The sequence below is a fragment of the Pan paniscus genome, chromosome 7, assembly GCF_029289425.2.
Source record: "Pan paniscus chromosome 7, NHGRI_mPanPan1-v2.0_pri, whole genome shotgun sequence".
Lineage (NCBI taxonomy): Eukaryota > Metazoa > Chordata > Mammalia > Primates > Hominidae > Pan > Pan paniscus.
Window position 1 is genome coordinate 138,376,322 of NC_073256.2, and position 20,203 is coordinate 138,396,524.

Genomic DNA, 20,203 nt, shown 5'->3' on the forward strand with positions numbered 1-20,203 from the left:
CTTTCTTTCTCTCTCCTAATTACTTTGGCTAGGACTTCCAGTACTATGTTGAGTAAAAGTGGTGAAAGTGGGCATCTTTATCTTGTTCTCGTTCTTAGAGAAAAAACTATTAACTTTTCCCTGTTCAGTATGATGTTGGCTATGGGCATGTCATATGTGGCTTTTGTTGTGCTAAGGTACGTTCCTTCTATACTTGGGTGGTCGAGAGCTTTTATCATGAAGAAATGCTGAATGTTATGAAGTGCTTTTTCTGCATCTATTGAGATTATCATATAGTTTTTGTCCTTCATTCTGTTGATATAGTGTATCATGTTTATTAATTATATAGTGTCTATTTTGTTTAGATCTAAAATTGAGATCTATTGATTTCACAAAAGATTTGAGTGGTGGTTGTTCAGTGGGGAAAAGAACTTGCAATGGGGATAAGCTAGATTTCTCATGACTTTGTCATATTAATCATAACTATTTTATGCAAGAGAAGATATTTGTTCCCTTGTTATGTAATACGCTGTGACCTTATATTCCAAACCATAAAACAAAGCACATTGTATGACACTGGATTGTTGTTCTGTTTCAAGTGCCAGGGATAGTCTAAGATACAGAACTTGAACCCCAAAATATTGGTTTTAGACAACATAATGGTTAACGATAGGAAGGACAAATACATTTAATCCATGTCGACACTATTCAGTTGGTAGTGGTTGCAGTGTGGAGGGGAATTCTGAAACTATACCTGGGCTACCCAGATAAATGTTATCTGTCACAGAAAACGGTTGGTGAATGAATAGCACAATTTTAACACTGTTTCTGAGTAATTATATTTTATAAAGAAAATTCTAAAGTTACCAAAGCATCTTCTGACCTATTACTAAAAGATTAAATTTATGTTATAAGGAAGGAAGCTATATTTTTTAAATTGAATAGGTGTTTTCAATTATGTAAGTTTAACAACAGTAATAAAATTTTATTAGTGTCACATGATGTTTTGTACCCTTAAATTTCAACCACTTGAATTACTTAAATGAATTATTTTAGGAAATAATCAGACCATAATGTTTCAGTTATTGTCAGTGCCTTCCAAATAAATTATATAAATGTATGACATTTTCAACTCTGAAAAATGCGTGAGAATGGCTGAGCATGTGGTCTATGAACTCACCTGGTTGTCAAAACCAGTTTGTCTCTTTAAGGCAAGAGATTTATTTTTTTTAATTTTTTATTTTTTTTAGTGTGTGACATAAATTTCATACTTAGTAAATTGAGGTGATATATATTTGATGCTAAAATAACTTGTCTGCTCAATGAAAGAAAAATCTGACAGGTTTTTTGGGAGAATCATAACCACTAAAATAGTAAAAATTTTTACACTTGATCCAGGTTTTCTGACACGTAGGTAAAGATATCATCTATCCATGACAGCAACATGTTTGAACAAAGAATGAAAACTCCATTTTGATAATTTATCTTATAGGTACATGATTTAAACAGACCAGCCTGGAAAGCAAAAGGCATAAGTGGGCAACAAATCATATTTTGAGAGGATCAAAGAGTATCCCCTACATCAGTTTGTTTCAAGGTATTTAGATTAAAATCCACTGTAAAAAGTGCATTTTTACATCACACACAGAGCATACGCAGTGCTCACACATGCACATACACATAACTGAACCAAGGATTTACTTAAAAATACATATCCTTACTGTATTAGTTCGTTCTTACACTGCTAACAAAGACATACCTGAGACTGGGTAATTTATAAAGAAAAAGAGGTTTCATGAATTCACAGTTCCACGTGGCTGGGGAGGCCTCACAATCATGGTGCAAGGCAAAGGAGGAGCAAAGGCATGTCTTATGTGGCGGTAGGTAAGAGTGTGTGCAGGGGAACTTCCCTTTATAAAAACATCAGATCTCATGAGACTTATTCACTCTCACGAGAACAGCATGGGAAAAACCCTCCTCCTGATTCAATTACCTCCTGCTAGGTCCCTCCCATGATGCATTGGAATTATGGGAGCTACAATAAAAGGTGAGCTTTGTGTGGGGACACAGCCAAACCATATCACGAGGATTTACTTAAAAATACTTATTCTGGGCTGGGCACAGTGGCTCACGCCTGTAATCCCAGCACTCTGGGAGGCCGAGGTCGGCAGATCACCTGAGGTCAGAAGTTCAAGACCAGCCTGGCCAACATGGTGAAACCGCGCATCTCTACTAAAAATACAAAAAAATTAGCCAGGCGTGGTGGCGTGTGCATGTAATCCCAGCTACCTAGGAGACTGAGGCAGGAGAATCACTGGAACCTGGGAGGCAGAGGTTGCAGTGAGCCGAGATCACGCCACTGCACTCCAGACTGGGTGACAGAGCAAGACTCCATCTCAAGAAAAAAAACTTATTCTGGCTGGGTGCAGTGGCTCACGCCTGTAATCCCAGCACTTTGGGAGGCCAAGGTGAGTGGATCACCCGAGGTAAGGAGTTCGAGACCAGCCTGGCCAACATGGTGAAACCCCATCTGTACTAAAAACAAACAAACAAACAAAAAATTAGCCGGGCATGGTGCACCTGTAATTCCAGCTACTTGGGAGGCTGAGGCAGGAGAATCGCTTGAACCCGGGAGGCAGAGGTTGCAGTGAGTCGAGATTGCACCACTGCACCTCAGCCTGGGTGACAGAGCAAGACTCCATTTCAAAACAAAACAAAAAACAAACAAAACTTATTCTTACTGTGTGTTACTGACTGTAGTGTTTCCTGTTTTTATCCATTCCATGTTTCAAAAGAAGTTGATTACAGTGGACTAAATTGATTTCACATCTCCATAACAAGTTGCTCTCTATGGATGGAAAAACAACTGGACCAGGCAATTTGAAATCTTTACAGTGACCACTTGTTTTGGCAGCATATATGTGCAGTTCTGGTGTAACTGTCAAACTTGAATTGTAGCATGATTAAATCAGGTAATTCTGAGTGAGCGTTAAGCAGAGTGGGAAGAAATGGAGGTATGAGTTTGGGTTTTGGCTTCAGACACTTGGTTTGCATGCACTCTAGTTGAGGGCTAGTTTTGCATCCTGGCAAAGAGTATAGATTCTGTAGTCTGACGGCCTTTATCTAATTTCTGGCTCACAGTTGTGTTCATGAACATGAACAAGCTACTTAACTTCATCAAGCCTCAGTTTCTTCATCTATAAAATGAAAATAATGTTACCCTTTTTTGACATTGTGAGGTTTTAATTTAAGACGTACAGAGTAAGCATTCAATAAATGTTAGCTATTATTGAAAATCCCATAAAAATGAAACAAGAGTGTTCAAATATCTGTCTACATGTTCACATGGTCAAATTGACATAGGTGTTGGCTACAGTTGCTGTACATTTGTCATGTGGCTGGCCCTGTGAAAAGCACTCTATATGCATTTAACCTTTGCAACATCGGATAATGCATTATTTGTCTCATTTTGTAGATGAAGAAATTGAAGCTTAGGGAGCTCAAGTAACAGAGTTGGTAAATGGCAGAGCTGGGATTCTGGCTCAGGTATATCTGATTTCAGAGCCCAACCACCTCGTTTATTAGCTGCTTTTGGTTCTACCTTCCTCCATAGCCACATGACTCACTCCCTTGCTTATTTCATGTCTCTGCTTAGTTTTCACTAATTTATCCACCCTGTAGAAAACAGCAGTACCCTCCCTCATCCCTACACTTCCTGTCTGCCACACCACTTTATTTAGCATTATAATATATTATATCATATGGCACTTTACAATTACTTGCTTCTTGATCATTTGTCTCTCACTGGAACAAAAGCTCCTTAAGGCCAGGGCCCTTGTATTATTCACTGGTGTGTCTCCAGCACCCAAAGTGGTATCTGGCAGCTTCACAAAACAGGTAAGTGATTTGAGTTCACTCTGTCAAAGAACAACATTTGTTTGACTGTAGGAGTAAATTACAATTTGTTTTTATATCATATGTACAGACTGATCTGTGTGGTACAGAGACGAAGCAAATAGTGGTAATCCTTCACAGAACACATTTTATTCATATATTTTAACAAGGATGATGTACAAATATTTATCAATGCAAATTTTTATCTTTATTACACATATTCAAAAATGTCCCAATGAGTTCTGCTGCATTTTCTTTACAAATACATGTTTTGATAATAGCTTTATTTATATATAATTTATTTACCATAGAATTCACCCCTCGAAAGTGAATACTCCAGTGACTTTTACTACATTCATGAGCTTTGCAACCATGGCAGCCATCAATTTTTTTTTTTTTTTTTTTTTTGAGATGGAGTTTTGTCTTGTCACCCAGGCTGGAATGCAATGGCGTGATCTCGGCTCACTGCAACCTCCTCCTCCCAGGTTTAAGTGATTCTCCTGCCTCTGTCTCCCGAGTAGCTGGGATTACAGGCACGTGCCACCATGCCCGGCTAAATTTTGTATTTTTAGTAGAGATGGGGTTTCACCACGTTGGCCAGGCTGATCTCGAACTCCTGACCTCAGGTGATCCCCCCGCCTTGGCCTCCCAAGCAGCCATCAATTTTAAGACCTCTTCATCACCCCCAAAAGGGTACACTTCCAAAAGGAAGCCTGTACCAATTAGCCATCATCCCCACCACTTGCTCCCAAACCTCAAGCCTAGGAAATCATTAATCTAATTTCTTTCTCATGGATTTTCCTATTTAGACATTTGACATAAATGGAATCATGCAACACACACACACACACCGCCATAGTGGTATCTGGGGTATATAACATATACTCTATAAATATTCACATTCAAATAAATACACTAATTAATTGAGATCAGTGAAACAAGTCACAGAAAACTTAAGATTAAGACAGCCTCACTTATAATTTCATTGCCTTTAGATTTATTCTGAATGTTTTCACGTGTGTCTCATATTTGTGATGTTTTGAAGACATTCTATGAGCCATTATTTCCTCTAAGAATTGGGGAACCTGCAGTCCATACATTGGGTCTTGTTCCTCTACTTAATTTCACTTGGTTCATTGGAAAAGTACCAAGAAAGTGATGTTGCTGTTTACAATTGTTGCATAGTTGAGAAGATGGAGTAAGGCATCAGAAGCCTTCAGCTGCAGTATCCTTACCTTCCACAAGATGGTGCTCCTATTCTATAGAAGTCACTGTATCGCTCAGGTTCTGTGATGCTTGTTTTTCTGGGTTTGACTTTTTAATTTGGTTGTGCTTGTCTCTGCCTTTTTCTTAGAATTTTTGGTGTTTCTATCTCTTTCTACTTTTCTTTTTTTCTCTTATATTTAAACCTTTACCTGGGCAGTTTATTATATAGAACAAAGTAGACATCTTTATTGTTTAACAAAATAAGGTTGAGTTTTATGTTCCTTGATGTTATCTTTAAAATCTAATGAATGCACAATAATGTAGACTATATACTTATTTATCTAAGGAAAATCAAATATGTAAAAGTTGTTTCTGAGGTCAGTTATGTGGCTGTTGACTATTCTTTTCTCTCTCTAGATTAATTTTGTAAGTTTTTTTATGGTTTTTAAAAACAGGGTTTTACTGTTGCCCAGGCTGTAGTGCAGTGGCGTGATCATGGCTCACTGTAGCTGCAAACGCCGGGGCTCAAGTAATCTTCTTGCCTCAGCCTCCCAAAGTGCTGAGATTACAAGTATGAACCATGGTTCCTAGCCCTATTTTGTAAGATTTTTAGAGTTGTGGCTGGGCGCAGTGGCTCACGCCTATAATCCCAGCACTTTGGGAGGCTGAGGTGGGCAGATCACCTGAGGTCAGGAGTTCAAGACCAGCCTGGCCAAGATGGTGAAAACCCATCTCTACTAAAAATACAAAAATTAGCTGGGCATGGTGGTGGGCGCCTGTAATCCCAGCTACTCAGGGGGCTGAGGCAAGGAATTGCTTGATTCCAGCCTGGGAGGCAGAGCAAGACTCCGTCTCAATGAAAAACAAAACAAAACAAAAGACTCGTGAGGCTTGGAGGTATTGAATTGTTTTTGAGGTCATTCATGTGGCTAATGACTATTTTTCCCTCTTTTAAGGTTAATTTTGTAAGACTTACAGAAGTTTTAAAGCTTGGAGATATGAAGTGATTTGTCACAAATAGTACAGGTTGCTGGAAGAACCAGGAATTAAATTTACATCAGTTTGCTTTAAGTCTACCTCACATTTACTCTGCCTTGCTGATATCCTGCTCCTTGATTCTCTGAATCAATCCTACTATTCAAGGAAAAAAGTTTAAAAAGTAGGTTAGTTTAAAAGGCAGAAGTAGATGATTTCTGACAACTGACAACAGAACAAGTAAATACGGGTGTGCTGATGTGGTAGGCCACACGTTTGGTATTGCAAGGTCCATCTTTTTTTTTTTTTTCTTTTTCAGCATCCCTTCCTTTTGGGAAATGCTTCTTACCCCTCTACTTGATTACAATAGAACCAGTAGGAACTTCAATCCTGTGGCTTTGTCTTCAATTCATGAATGTGTGTGTGACTCAGACTGACCAAGTAGAGAAACTCCTCCTTGCAGGAAGGGATTGGCTTAAGGAGGGCACGGAGCTTGCGTGGAGAGCCTCATACAGTGCTTTGTGTGGCTCAGGGAGCAGTGGGGGCAGAGGTCAATCTTAATATTGGTATTAATATTGGCTGTTGGGACTATGAACTCTCAGTACCATGTGTAACCATTTTCTTGCTAGTATTAATTGGGTGCACAGAAAAAATGATAACATCATTTTTTTGCTACCTGCTGCCCTCTCTGATCCACTGACTCTCACTTTCCTGTCCTGTGATAATCTCTCAGGAAAATCCTATGACTACCAAGTCACTTTCAACATCAAAAATGTCTCATTTCAGGTATTGAAAAATCTAGTGTGGTCCAAGTCAAAACTTTGATCTCAGATCCTCATTAGAGTTTCTTCCCTCCACCAAGGTCAGGTCTGAGCTGTAGTTCACGATCATGTGACCATGAAGAGGTGGGCCCTCCCATCTCACTGTACTGCTTACCAGTTTTCCTTCATTTTCTTCCAGGGTATGGCCCAAGGAGAAGAGGATGGGGAGGAGAGGGAGGGTGTCACCTATGTGGTGCTGTCTCAGTCTGACTTCAGTATTTTCTGTCATGGCAGGTGTTCAAGTGTAGGTTTTAGGGAGTAGAGGGGCGCTCGTGGGTTTATCAGAGACCCCCCCCCCCCCGCCCCAACAAGGGTGTTCACCTGGCTCTCATTCAAGTGTGTTCCTCCTTCTTGCCTTTGTTCTTTTGGTTCCAGTACCTCTCTCAGGACTTTCCAAGGGGCTAATAATTTCTGAATAGCTTTAATTAAAATAAAATTTATACTTCTGGGTTAAAGATTCTCCTCACCATTTTCAAATCTCTACCTCACTTTATGCTATTTGACAGAATTTAAAATCACTCTTCTGTTGAAATATGTAGAAGAGGTAGGTTTTAGGGAATGCTGTAATTTTTTTGAGTTGCCGTATGTGACACAACTGATTAGATTATGATGTTATTTTATAGCTGATGGTACAAAACATGAATTCTGTGATTTTTTTCGTGTGTGTGTGTGTGTGTGTGTGTGTGTGTGTTGTCCTATCAGTTCAGACTCAGAGAACCTTGACATCAAAGTAGGTCGTTTTTATCCCATGTACAGCCATTATAATCCTTTTATAGCATGATTTAATTGCATGGAATACTTTAAATGGTGGGTGAAATCACTGTTATGATTTTCATTATTATACAGAAAGTCTGACAAGGAGTAGTTCTCCTATAGCAGATGATGTGCGTCCTGTTTCTAGTGCTGGAGTCATAAGAGACCCTCTAGTCCAACTGTTCGCCTTATGTTCAAATTTCATTTCTGGGCTTAAATATTATTTTTCTTAAGGTGGACCCACATTAAAATAACAAAATGGGTTAAGCAGGATAATCCAATAACCAGGTTGTTACCTGAAATTAAAAATCTGGCAATTTTTTCCACTAAGATAACTGATTATTGGGCAGGCTATTTTTGAGTCACTGTGACTCAGCCTGACTGACTCTTTTTACTCCTGGACTCTGTTGACTGCCCTCCTAATGGATGCCAGTGACTTGCCTTTGGCATGTCACCTGCGCCAGCATGAGCTGCCATTCAAATGGTTCTGTGCTCTGACAAGCTGCACTCCGTGAATTGCCAGCTGGATAATTCACAAGGTGCTGCCGTGTGCGAGCCAATACCAGCACCTGGAGGCCTTTATAGATGCTGCCACTAAATGCATGAAGAAATCTCAAGTAAAAGTTGCACTTTTTTATTTTAATGCATGTATATAAACCTGCAACATTAACTACCTCTTTGGTTTGAAACTGCAGATGTAACCAATATTTCTTTGCCTAAATTATGCCCTATATGCTTTGGGGGAAGGGAGACCCAGTCATTAAAGATAAAACATCAAGTCATATAAAATGTCATGTAACAGTAAACTGCAGGCTTCACTGCAATTGCTTGGAACATGGGATGTTATGCCTTCCTAATTGTGTTAAACCCAGAGGCTTGGCGTGAGTGTATCAGGAATCAGGGGTGCAATATCCATGATTATAACTTGAAGATGAGACAAATCCTGACTTGGAAACTATTCAGCAATCTGGTTGGTTCCATTCAGTTCAAAGCAATTCAATTCAGTTCAGTTCAATTCACCTTATTCATTTTCATAAATGTTTCGGACACACCGTATGTACTGGGCACTGAGAGGATATGGGGCAAAAAAAGTTGAAACCTGCCTCTGCTAATGCAGTGCTGGTGCTCTGAATCTACTCCTCTCCATTCGTCTCCACCCTGCTCTGCACACTGGAAGCCTGGTTTATGTGGACCCATCACTGTGTTCTTTTACTGTTGAATTTGGTTTGGTTCAGGCCATGGAAGCCACCAATAGGAGATGCCAGTGGGTAAGAGAGAGAACTTGGAGTATTTATTCCCCAACTCCCTCCTGAGCTGCAGGCTTATGTCTGGTTTGCCTCTGGCCAGTTATCCTTCTCCATCCAGCTCTGTCTCTGGGTAGATCCTGACTACCCACGGCTCCCTTCTCTTCCCCTTTACACCCAAGGTGTGGTGAGTGCTCCCTGGTGTCCCTGTCCCCAGGATGCTGCCCCGGCCTTGTTGCCTTCCATAAGCTCTGCTCACTCTTTTGAAAGTACTCTTTTTTTAGTGTAATTCTTTCAGATTATTCAGTTTGCCTGTACCCATCAGTGCCTTGCAGAGGAGCCCAAGAGATACCCAGAAGTAAGCTTCCATCTGAATTAATTCATTTATAGTTAAGTGCTTATTATGGGTCAAGTGACTATGTGCTAGGTCCTGGGGGTATAAACCTCTAACTATGAAAGATACAATCCAGCTTTCAGTGAAAGCATTGCCTATTAGAGTGCATGGAAATTAGTGATTGCAAAATAGCAGTGAGTGCAGGGCAGCTGATGTTACGGGACATGACAGCTTGCCTTGTGTTTGGATGGGGGCCCTGTGAGTGTAGCTTGAATCGAAATAGAAAGCAGGATGGGGGCATGAATTAGGTAAGGATATGACCATGCTGGGGTGGTGGGGAGTGCGGTGGGAAGAAGGAAGCACCTCCGTGGAGACCTTAGGGTAAGCAGGAGTGGGGCCCTTTGGAGGGGAGTGAACATTCAGTCTGTCCAGAACTGGAGAGGATGCAACAGGGAGAAGGAGGTAGAGGGTGAGGTGAAGAGAGGCCAGTTGCCAATCTTGTATCCCCTGTGTGTAGGTTTGGAGCTTATCTTAAGGATATGGGAAATCAGTGACCACAGGTCTTTAAACAATTGGATGTGTGTTTTAGGAGTCTGCTGGCTTGCAGAGTTGAGATTGATTGGGGTTGGGGGATTAGGAGGCAGGGAGCTAAGAGGCTCTTTGAGTAATCCAGGCAGAAGATAATGTTGGCCAGAGCTCACAGTGACAGGAATTAAGAGAAGCAGATGTGTCAAGAGGGATTCAGTTGCTTTCTCTTTATTCTCTCTTTCTTAGCTACCCACATGAGGTTGTTAAATCAAGTTTAGTCTAAAGCTGCCTCCTTTCATATTTTAAGCTCAGCCTAAAAGTTTCTCTGTACATAGTGAACTATAACTTAATGGAGTTGTAAACAGATTGTAACCTACTCTTGTGCCAATCACCGAGTTTTGGCCAATGGGGGTCAGTTGTTCAAACAGCATTCAAATAAAGTAAATGCGGAGCTGTAGCCAACTGGCGGTTTCTGTACCTCACTTCCATTTTCTGTAGGCCTCTTTGTCTATAAATCTTCTTCCACCATGTGGCTGTGCTGGAGTCTCTCTGTGCCTACTCTGGCTTGAGAGGCTGCCCCATTGAAAACTCGTTTTTTGCTCAGTTAAACTCTGTTAAATTTAATCTGCGTATGGTTTTTCTTTTAAGGTGGTCAGCTCCAGAGGTCTTTTTCCGGAGCGACGTAGTTGCTTGGGTAGAAATCCCAGCAGCAAAAGGCTCCGAGGGAACATCAGAGTGGTGGGAGAGAGGCAGGGATGTGGGGGAGGTGGATGCACCGCTGAGTCCTGCAAACAGGAGCCCTGGGAAGGAGTCTGCAGGGCCCGCTGAGCCTCTGGAGCACCACGAAGGGCACCACTGCCCCCTAGTGTTCCCAGGGAAAAAGGACCTAACAACCAGGTGAGGCGGGGAACCCCAAGTCTTGGTGCTTCCTTCTGCTCTCCTCTTTTTAGCCCCCAGGGCGGAAGCGCTAGATCCAGAAAGGAGGGAGCAGAGAGTGCTCGAAGCCCACAATGCTCTGTTCCCACCCAAGCTTTAGAAAAACAAAGCGTAGACCACACCCCGCTCCCTACTTTAGGTTCCAAGCTAGGAGGCTGCTAGGTGCTGAAACAGGAGGTTGAATCAGGGGAGAAAGACTGCTTTAAAACAAAAGGACTGTGTTTTTAAATAACTGAAGGTGTTCAGGAATCCTGGAATATGCCTAAGGTGTCAATATGGAGGGGAAAAGGAAATTTGACAGAGGAGAATGAGAATAGAATGATTTCTTGTGTATATCACAATGAGTTTAAACTTCTCAGCACGCACACATGCTTAAATGTATATAAACTTAAATTCGCACAAATGTTTAAAAACCTTATATATGTATGTATATATTTATATATGTGTATACACACAATTTTATGCTTATACATTTATATTTTTACTTATAAAAACATGTATGTATGTACACACACATACTTTCCTGTATACATTTATTGTGAAAATTTGGAAAGTATATATAAAAGAAGGTGAAAATTATCTTGTCACTCAATAACTTCATTGCATTGTATTGCATAAAACAGATGCCTTTTGAAAAGTCTTCCCCATTGAGACGAGTTGTAGGGACATTGTTTAAGACATTTGATAGATAATATGAAAGTGTTTTCTGTAGAACTTGTGCCAATTTAGTGTTTCTGACACCCTTCACAGCATCTGGCATTATAATAGTGTTGACGTGACTAATACAAACTTTTGTCAATATGGTAAGTAAAAAATAGAAGCCTATAATTTATTTGCTTTGTGTTTCTTTTATTAGTGAATCTAAATTTATCATTAGATGTATTCTGCTCATGCATATGACTTTTTCTGTAATTTGAGTGGTCATGACTATTGCCTATTTTTAAAACTCAAAGGATGGGTATGATGGCTCATGCCTGTAACCCCAGCACTTTGGGAGGCCAAGGTGGGAAGGATTGCTAAGCCCAGGAGTTCAAGACCAGCCTGGGCAACATAGGGAAACAAAAAATTTAAAAAATAGCTCGGCATGTTGGAGCACACCTGTGGTCCCAGCTACTTGGGAGGCTAAAGTAGAAGGATTGCTTGAATTTGGGAGATTGAGGCTGCAGTGAGCTGTGAATACACCAATGCACTCCAGCCTAGGTGACAGAGTGAGACCCTGTTTTAAAAAAAACAAAAATAAAAGGCTGGGCGCAGTGGCTCACACCTGTAATCCCAGCACTTTGGGAGGCTGAGGCAGGCAGATCATGAGGTCAGGATTTCGAGACCAGCCTGACTAACATGGTGAAACCCTGTCTCTACTAAAAATACAAAAATTAGCCGGGCATGGTGGTGCACACCTGTATTCCCAACTACTAAGGAGGCTGAGGCAGGAGAATCGCTTGAACCTGGGAGGTGGAGGTTGCAGTGAGCTGACATGGCGCCATTGCACTCCAGCCTGGCAGAGTGAGACTCCATCTCAAATAAATAAATAAATATAAAAATATTGAAGGGTTTATTCTCTTTCTTTTTGTTTTCGAAAAAAACATTTATATACTAAAAATATTCATGTTGTGTAATGTACTCTGAAAATATTTTTCCTGTTCGTCTTTGAATTCAATTTATGTTACTTTTTATGCTACAGATGTTTTCAACTGATATGCAGTCAAATATATCAATAATTTTCGTTAAGATGCTTACTTGTTTTTCTGCTTAGAATGGCTTTCCTTACCCTGAGATCAGAAAAATTTTGCCTATATTTTATTCTATATTTGCTTTGTTTCATTTTTAAACATGAAACACTTCAAGTTATGCTGAATTAATTTTGATTTAGGTTTCGTGGTAGGAATCTACTCCCCTGTCTCTCACCCTGGTATTACATCGATGATTAAGGAACATTTATGGAATAATTTATTCTGCCTTAAATGCATTAAGAGTTTGTTTTCATAGAGAGTCAACATGATGTAGGGTGAAGATCACAGACTTTACAGTCAAAACTGCCTGGGCTTCGTTGCTTTACTTTGTTATTTACTAGCTGAGGACCAAGGCAATTCACTTAAAATCCCCAGTTACCTTGTAATGTAACATAGGCCTAATAATATCTTAGCAGGTTTTAAAGAGGATTAAATGAGATAAGTAACCTGTAATACTTTGGTAGTATGTGTTAAAAGATTTAGTTTCATTATTTTGTGTTCTGTTTACTTGAACACATTCTGAATTGGGAGCCAGAAAATATGAGGATTTCTTTATAACCCCACTATTTTTTGAGCAATCCACTTCACTTTTTTTATTTCAGTTAATAATTTCTATAAAGTATAAGCAATAGTTACAAAAGAACAGTCAGTTTTTATTGTCTCAAATGAGATTGTTTCTCTGTCTGTATTATATATATATATAATACATATATAGTCTCTATGTGTGTATATGTAGAAACATACACATACACATATATATACACACATATACACACACACACATGCACACACACACACACACACACATATATATATATATATAGAGAGAGAGAGAGACAGAGAAAGGATTTTAAAGACTGTAAACAATTCTAAAATATGTTTATTAAGATTTCCTTGAAGAGTTGGAAACATAGGCCATCTTTAGAGGCCAGATTCTTAGTTACATCTTCGAGTTGGCTTTATTAAACTGAGAAAAATTGAAGTTATGATGCAGCTGCTTGGTTTCAAGTAACAGAAACTGAGTCTGCTTAACTTATGCAGAGAGGGAGTTTGGAAGGATGTGGAGTTGCTCATGGAATAGGAAGGAGGAATGACAGCAAGGGACTACACCAGCTGTCTGTGTGTGGTTGGGGGCAGTGGGAGCCCGGTAAGTGGATTCTTTATATCCAGAACTGAAAGAAAAACCTTGTCCTAAACACTCCCCCAACCCCAAGAAAAAAAAAATCTGTGTTCAATTTTTGTTTTGAATCATTCTGAAGATGAAAACTTTGGGGAAGAGAACATATGTGGCCCCAGCTTATGTCGTGTGCTCACCTTTGGCTAGAGGTGGGTATGGTGATTTAATGACACTTGCAAGACTATGTTTAGAAAGGGTAGAAGGAATTCCCCAAAAGGAAATTAAGGTGATATTCAATATTTAGATGGATGTGATAGCAGGTGGCAACATACAACAAATGTCACAGTGCAGTGTCAGGCCTGTTTTCCTGCAATAGCTTTACGGAAGCCTGAGTGAAAGAAGCAATCAGGAGAGAATTTCTAGGATAGAAGCCGAGTAACTCTTAACTTGGCTTGTCTAGACAGCTTCACTTCTAGGATGGTAACCCCGCGTTGGTTGCCCTTGCTGGGCTCATAATGGTGATCTACCTTTTCAAGACATATGAGGACGGGGAGAGGGTCCATGATGCTGCCGCTACAGGGGCCCTGGAGTTCTGAGCTTAGGGAAGATTCAGCGTCTGAGATACTGTAGCCCAGAACCTTAACCGCAAGCAAGTGCCACATTCTTCAGAGACAATAAATGGCAGAGGACGAACACAACTAACTGCTCTCTTAGTCCTAAGACTCAAGACTTTTCTGTTTTGGCATAAAATTAAATCTCCTGAAGTCTGTTTCTTAAGAAAAGAAAGGAAATGGAAACATGAATTCATAAGGCTGCACCTTTCTCTCTCTGCAAATTCCCGAGGGAAGGTGATCCATTAGAAACAGAGGCAGACATGCCAAAAGCAATAAAGGGGCAGGCTCTCTGGGCTAAGCAGCTGTAGTTAAAGGCTTTCCCTGAGAATCTTGCTCATTCATTAATTCTGGGTTTGGAAGTGGGCCAAGCTGTGTGGTTTCCCCACAGCAAGGGGCAAGATCCTAATGATTAAATGTTCTTTGTTGCCTTGCATTTCACTTTTTCTCAGTAATGCACTTTGAAGAATGGAAAATTGAGTTTTCAATACTTTGTTGTTTGCTGAAGCCAAAGCTAGAAGTAATTGAAGCCAGTTGAAAGCAGAAGGGAATGGCCAAGGTAAAACGTACAGCGTGGAGGAGGCCAAGGATTAAAGTTTGGTGCCTCAGTGGATCATGCTGTCTTCTTCTGTGCCATTTCTCATCTTTATTGTGCTGAAAATCTTAGTTGCAATTTGTTTTTGGAAAATCAGGTTATCGTTTGGAAATTACATGCCTTTCCACATTCTCTTTGGATTAACAATACTTCGGTGTAAGTAAAAGACATAGGACCAGAGTAGTAAGAAATGGTTTCTTAGTGGGCTGTAAAGTGTTACCATTCTTTGCTTGAAAATCTCAGGCTGCGTCTAAGCAACTAGAGGCTCCTTTTTGACTTTATTTGGATATTTGGCCAGAACCTTGTTTAAATAAATTAACATCCCTGTTGAATCTTTATGAGCACATTTGAGTTATCTTGAAGAAATGTTTTTGTTTGGTAATGCCGAAAATTGATTAATTATTTAAGTAGATTTAATACCTGGACTAGTTCTTGTTACAGTGTAGGTGATCTATACATATTAATTAAATGAAAGAATCAATTAGGTTACTTTCTTCAACCCGTAAACACGGAGGAAAAATTCATTGAAACAATGGTATGGCTGACTAAGTAATTAAAATCTTTTAGTCTGGCGACCGTTTATAAACACAGTTCTAGTCTTCAACTGTTTGTTGTGGATGAAAGAGAATGTATTTGTGGGTGGGAAACTACTGCTCTTTTAGGTTGAAGAGCCAGGCTGCATAAGGTCTAGTTCCTACACCAATATCTATTTGCAGCAAAAAAGTTGGCTACTTTTAACTTCTTTAGGCTTATTTTGGCACTTGATTCAGCTTGATTTAGGGCCAGAAGGAGAGTGAGACTGTGACAGTGGCAGGAAATTTCAGTGGAAAAGTTTGGCTTCTACATTTTGTTCTTTATTCAATAGCTACTTTTTAAATGTTGATAACATGCAAAGCAATATGGAAGCTGTTAGGCATCCCAGCCAAGAACTTATAGTAGATACAATTACCATTACATATATTCCTTGAAACACCTTTATTGAAATGTAATTTATATACCTTAAAGTTTACCCATTTTGACTGTGTAATTCAATTGTTTGTAGTAGGTTTACAGAGTTATGCAGCCACCATTACAATTTAATTTTAGAATATTTTAATCAACAACCCCTCCCAAGTAAACTCTTTACCAATTAGCTCCCCATCTCCTCTCCTCCAGCTCCAGGAAACCACCAGTCTACTTTCTCTATAGATTTGCCTATTCTGGTTATTCCGTATGAATGGGATCATATAACCTATGGTCTTTTATATCTGGTTTCTTTCACTTAGCATAAAGTTTCTGAGGTTCATCCATATTATAGAATGTATTAGTACTTCATTTCTTTTTATGGCTGAATAACATTTGATAGTGTGTATCCATTCATCAATTGGTGGGCTTTTGGGTTGTTTACACATTTTTGAATGTTACGAATACAGCTGTTATAAACATTTGTGTACAATTTTTTTGTATGACCATATGATTTCATTTTTTTGGGGTATATACCTAGGAATGGAATGGTTAGGTCATGTAGTAATCTTATATTTACTTTTTTGAGGAACTGCCAAACTGTTTCCCACAGTGACTTTATTTTACACTCACATTTACCATGTCTTTATTTAAAGAAAAAATGAGAATCTATTGCAAAAGTGAAAAGATTATTATACTCACTGAAGACAGTATGTTTATAAAGTGTTCAGCACGGTGTCACATCAGACGTAATCCTCATAGTAGGCCTATATGGATGATATTATTATAAAGCCCATTTAGAGATAAGAAAGCTGAGGAGTGAAGAAGTTCAGGACTTGTCCAAGATCACACAGAAAGTGGTAGGTAGATCTGAGACTCTTAATATGTATTCATCTGGCCCCAGACCGGTGCTTTTAAGAGCTGAGTTTCCCTTTTAGTTATGGAGATGAAAATTAGCATTTATACTAATCATGTACTAGGTAATCAGCATAGATCTAATTTAGGGGCTATACCTTCTAAAGCCATGGGGCTGCCCTTCTGATCCAGGATGAGATGACAGATGCCACCCAGAGCTTGGTCATCAGTGTTATATTGATTAAAGAGGTCATGACATTAGAGGAAATTTCTGTTTGATCCATTTTAAGGGGTTCTAAATCTAAGAAAATGGGAAAATAAAGTACCTAATTAGCTTGGTTGAGTTTGTGCCATAATCCCAAAGACACAATCCTAAATGCCATGATCCCAAATGTTGAAATCCCTAAGGATCAAAATTCCTAAAGTCAACAATCCCCCAAATCACAATCCCAAATGATCAAAATCAGAAAGGTATAATTACACAAAAAATTTTTTTAAATACGCTTGTTTACATTTTTAAAAGGCAATTTACCTGAGAAACATATAAAAACACAACAGAACACTTAGAACACTTCATAGGCCACTTTACAAATAAAATAGGCAAAAATAACATACATATTTTTGCAAATATACCTAAACACTCAGGTATACTAATGACAGTCACATGGATATCAGAGTTTTAAGCAGATGAACTGTATTCATAAAGAAATACGTCAAAAAGAGAAATGTATAGATGCATGTCACTATAGTTGGTAACTGTGTGCACCCACCTTTATAACTGTGGTCATCTGAAATACCATGATGGAAAACCTAACTCTTTTGATAAAAAGAATCAAAAACCATAATGAGTCACCACCACCTATTGCAGTCGCCCAAAGAGATAAGATCTTGAGGAATCTTATCATCTTTCACAAATGCAGATATACAAAAAGAACACTTCTTCATTCATTAAGGAAGTTTCAATGCTTTTACATACACATACAATGCTTACACAGAGTCAATGTTGTGATAATGTGCTTTTGTGGAGTCAAATTTGCAAAAACTACATAAAACAAATTAGAACTTTTTAAGAGTCTACACATTTTCATGCTGCTGATAAAGACATACCCAAGACTGGGACGAAAAAGAGGTTTAATTGGACTTACAGTTCCAGATGGCTGGGGAGGTCTCAGAATCATGGTGGGAGGCGAAAGGTACTTCTTACCTGATGGCTGCAAGAGAAGAATGAAGAAGCAAAAGTAGAAACCCCTGATAAACCCATCAGAACTCATGAGACTTATTCACTATCATGAGAATAGCATGGGAAAGACCAGCCCCCAGGATTCAATTACCTCTTCCTGGGTTCCTCCCACAACATGTGGGAATTCTGGGAGATACAATTCAAGTTGAGATTTGGGTGGGGACACAGCCAAACCATATCACTACGTAATTTATAACTCCAGTATTGGAAATGATGTGAAGATAAAATACATAGCACAGTGAATTGGTGCTTTGGCAAAGGAAATTTCTTCATTTTTCACCCTTTGTTTTCTATGATCTTTGAAACACTTGTTGTACTTGTATTTTGAAAGCAGTTGTGGTCTACAAGTTTTATAAGTATATGCAGTTCCATTTGAAAGCCTAGTTATTGTTTGGCTTTTGGAATTAAGCAATTTTGTTTTGCATTTGCAGCACCAATAATAATCAGCTTTTAAACTTTCTTTAAACTACCTTTCACCATTAAGAAGCCTCATACACTTAACTCATAGCCTTTTTGCAAGGAAATAGTTTCACTGATTTCTTCCATTATGTTGTAAGGCAAACAGTAGGAAGGAATAATATTCAAACTCCTGAATACCAAATCCGTATTAGGGTTCTCCAGAGAGTCCAAACCAACAGGATATGTGTATAGATAAATGAGAGGATTTATTAGGGGAATTGGCTCATGCAGTTACAGTGTCTGAGAAGTTCCAGGACAGGCCATCTGCAAGTTAGAGACCCTGGGATGTCACTAGCATGGCTCAGTCCAAGTCCAAAGGCCTCAGAACTGGGGAAGCTGATTGTGTAACTCCCAGTCTGAGGCCAACAGCCTCAGGACCCGGGGGGCCACTGGTGTTAAGTCCTAGAGTCCAGAGGCAGGACAGCTTGGAGTTCTGATGTCCAAGGCAGCAGAAAAAAAGGTCTGTCCTAGTTCTCAGAAAGAGACTAATTTGCCTTCCATATTTGTTCTTTGGCCCCCAGCTGATTGGATGGTGCCTGCAAGCCGTAAGGGAAGAGTTTCCCCCACCAAATCTACACAGACTGACACTTTTATCTTCTCTGAAAACACTCACAGACCCCCAAAATAATGCTTTACCGGGTTTCTAGGCATTCCTTAATCCAGTCAAATTGACACTTAAAATTAAGCCCACAAGTTCCCACCTTGTCAACATGGCACCCAAACACATCATCTTAAACCATACTTAATTTCCAAATAAAAAACAACAAGGTAATAGTTCTGCCTACCATGATGCAACTACCCTGAGAATAACCCAACACACAAATTCCTTCCCTAGAATTTGGTTTTCAGGATTTCAACATTCGGGATTTTAATCCTTTAGGATTGTGACTTTTTGGATTTTAGACGTTAGAGATTTTAGACTTTAGGGATTTTGATTGTTTGGGATTTCAACACTTGGGATTATGGCGCTCAGGATTGTGTCTTTTGGAATTGTGATGGGCACTGAGTTAGCTCACACAATCTGGTGAGTGCTCGCTGCAGACCAAGCATTTTGCTGAGCGAGATTCCATTAGACACAGTAAGTCCAGTCTTCACAACAGCACTCTGAAATAGGCACTGGGATTGGCTCCATTCAGCAGATTGGGAAATACTGGCCTAGTGTTAAGTGCTTTTGCCTTGGTCATATATCTACGGGAGGTGACATAGCTGGGACTTACACGCATGAAACCTGGTGCCAAAGCCTGGGTTCATAAGCTTAACGTCATGAAATCCTTTTAGAAGCAGCAACCACCGTGAAATTTACTCTGCTATAAGACCTCACTGTAAAAGATTGGTCTGTGGTTACTTTGAAAATAGAGGATTTAAAATCTATGTCCAGTAAATGCAATTTTAGTTTTCAACTTCAAAGTAATATATGAATAGAATTATAGCTTTTTAGTCTTGACACATGTCACCATTCTATGGCAAACTTTTGAAGAGAAATGTTGTGTTCCAAAAGCTGCAAGTACATTAAATCTTTGTGTACAAAGCCAAAACCTTTTTCTCTCAGTGGGATGTTTTGTTGTGGGATTCCTGGATAACCCACATTAAGGACTGTCTGTAAAGTGAGAAAATCAAGTGATGGTATCATACAGGCCAAAATAACTGTCTATAGGATGTCTTGGGGCCTTTGGTGGCATCCTGTGGGAGACAGCTCAGTTCTGCTCCTGGGATAACTGGTAGAAGACATTCTTCCAGGCAGCTCTCAGAACTTGGCTTTCAGGCTGCACACAGAACTGGAACAGTACTGGGAAATGGTCAAAACTGTACATTTTAACAAAGCTAAAAGAGAGAATTTTGAATGTTTTCACCACAAAGATACGTTAAATATTTGTGGTGAGAGATATGCTGATTAGCCTGATTTTATCATCCCACAATGTATACATGTATCAAAATACCACATTGTACTCCATAAATACATGCAATAACTATCTGTCAATTAAAC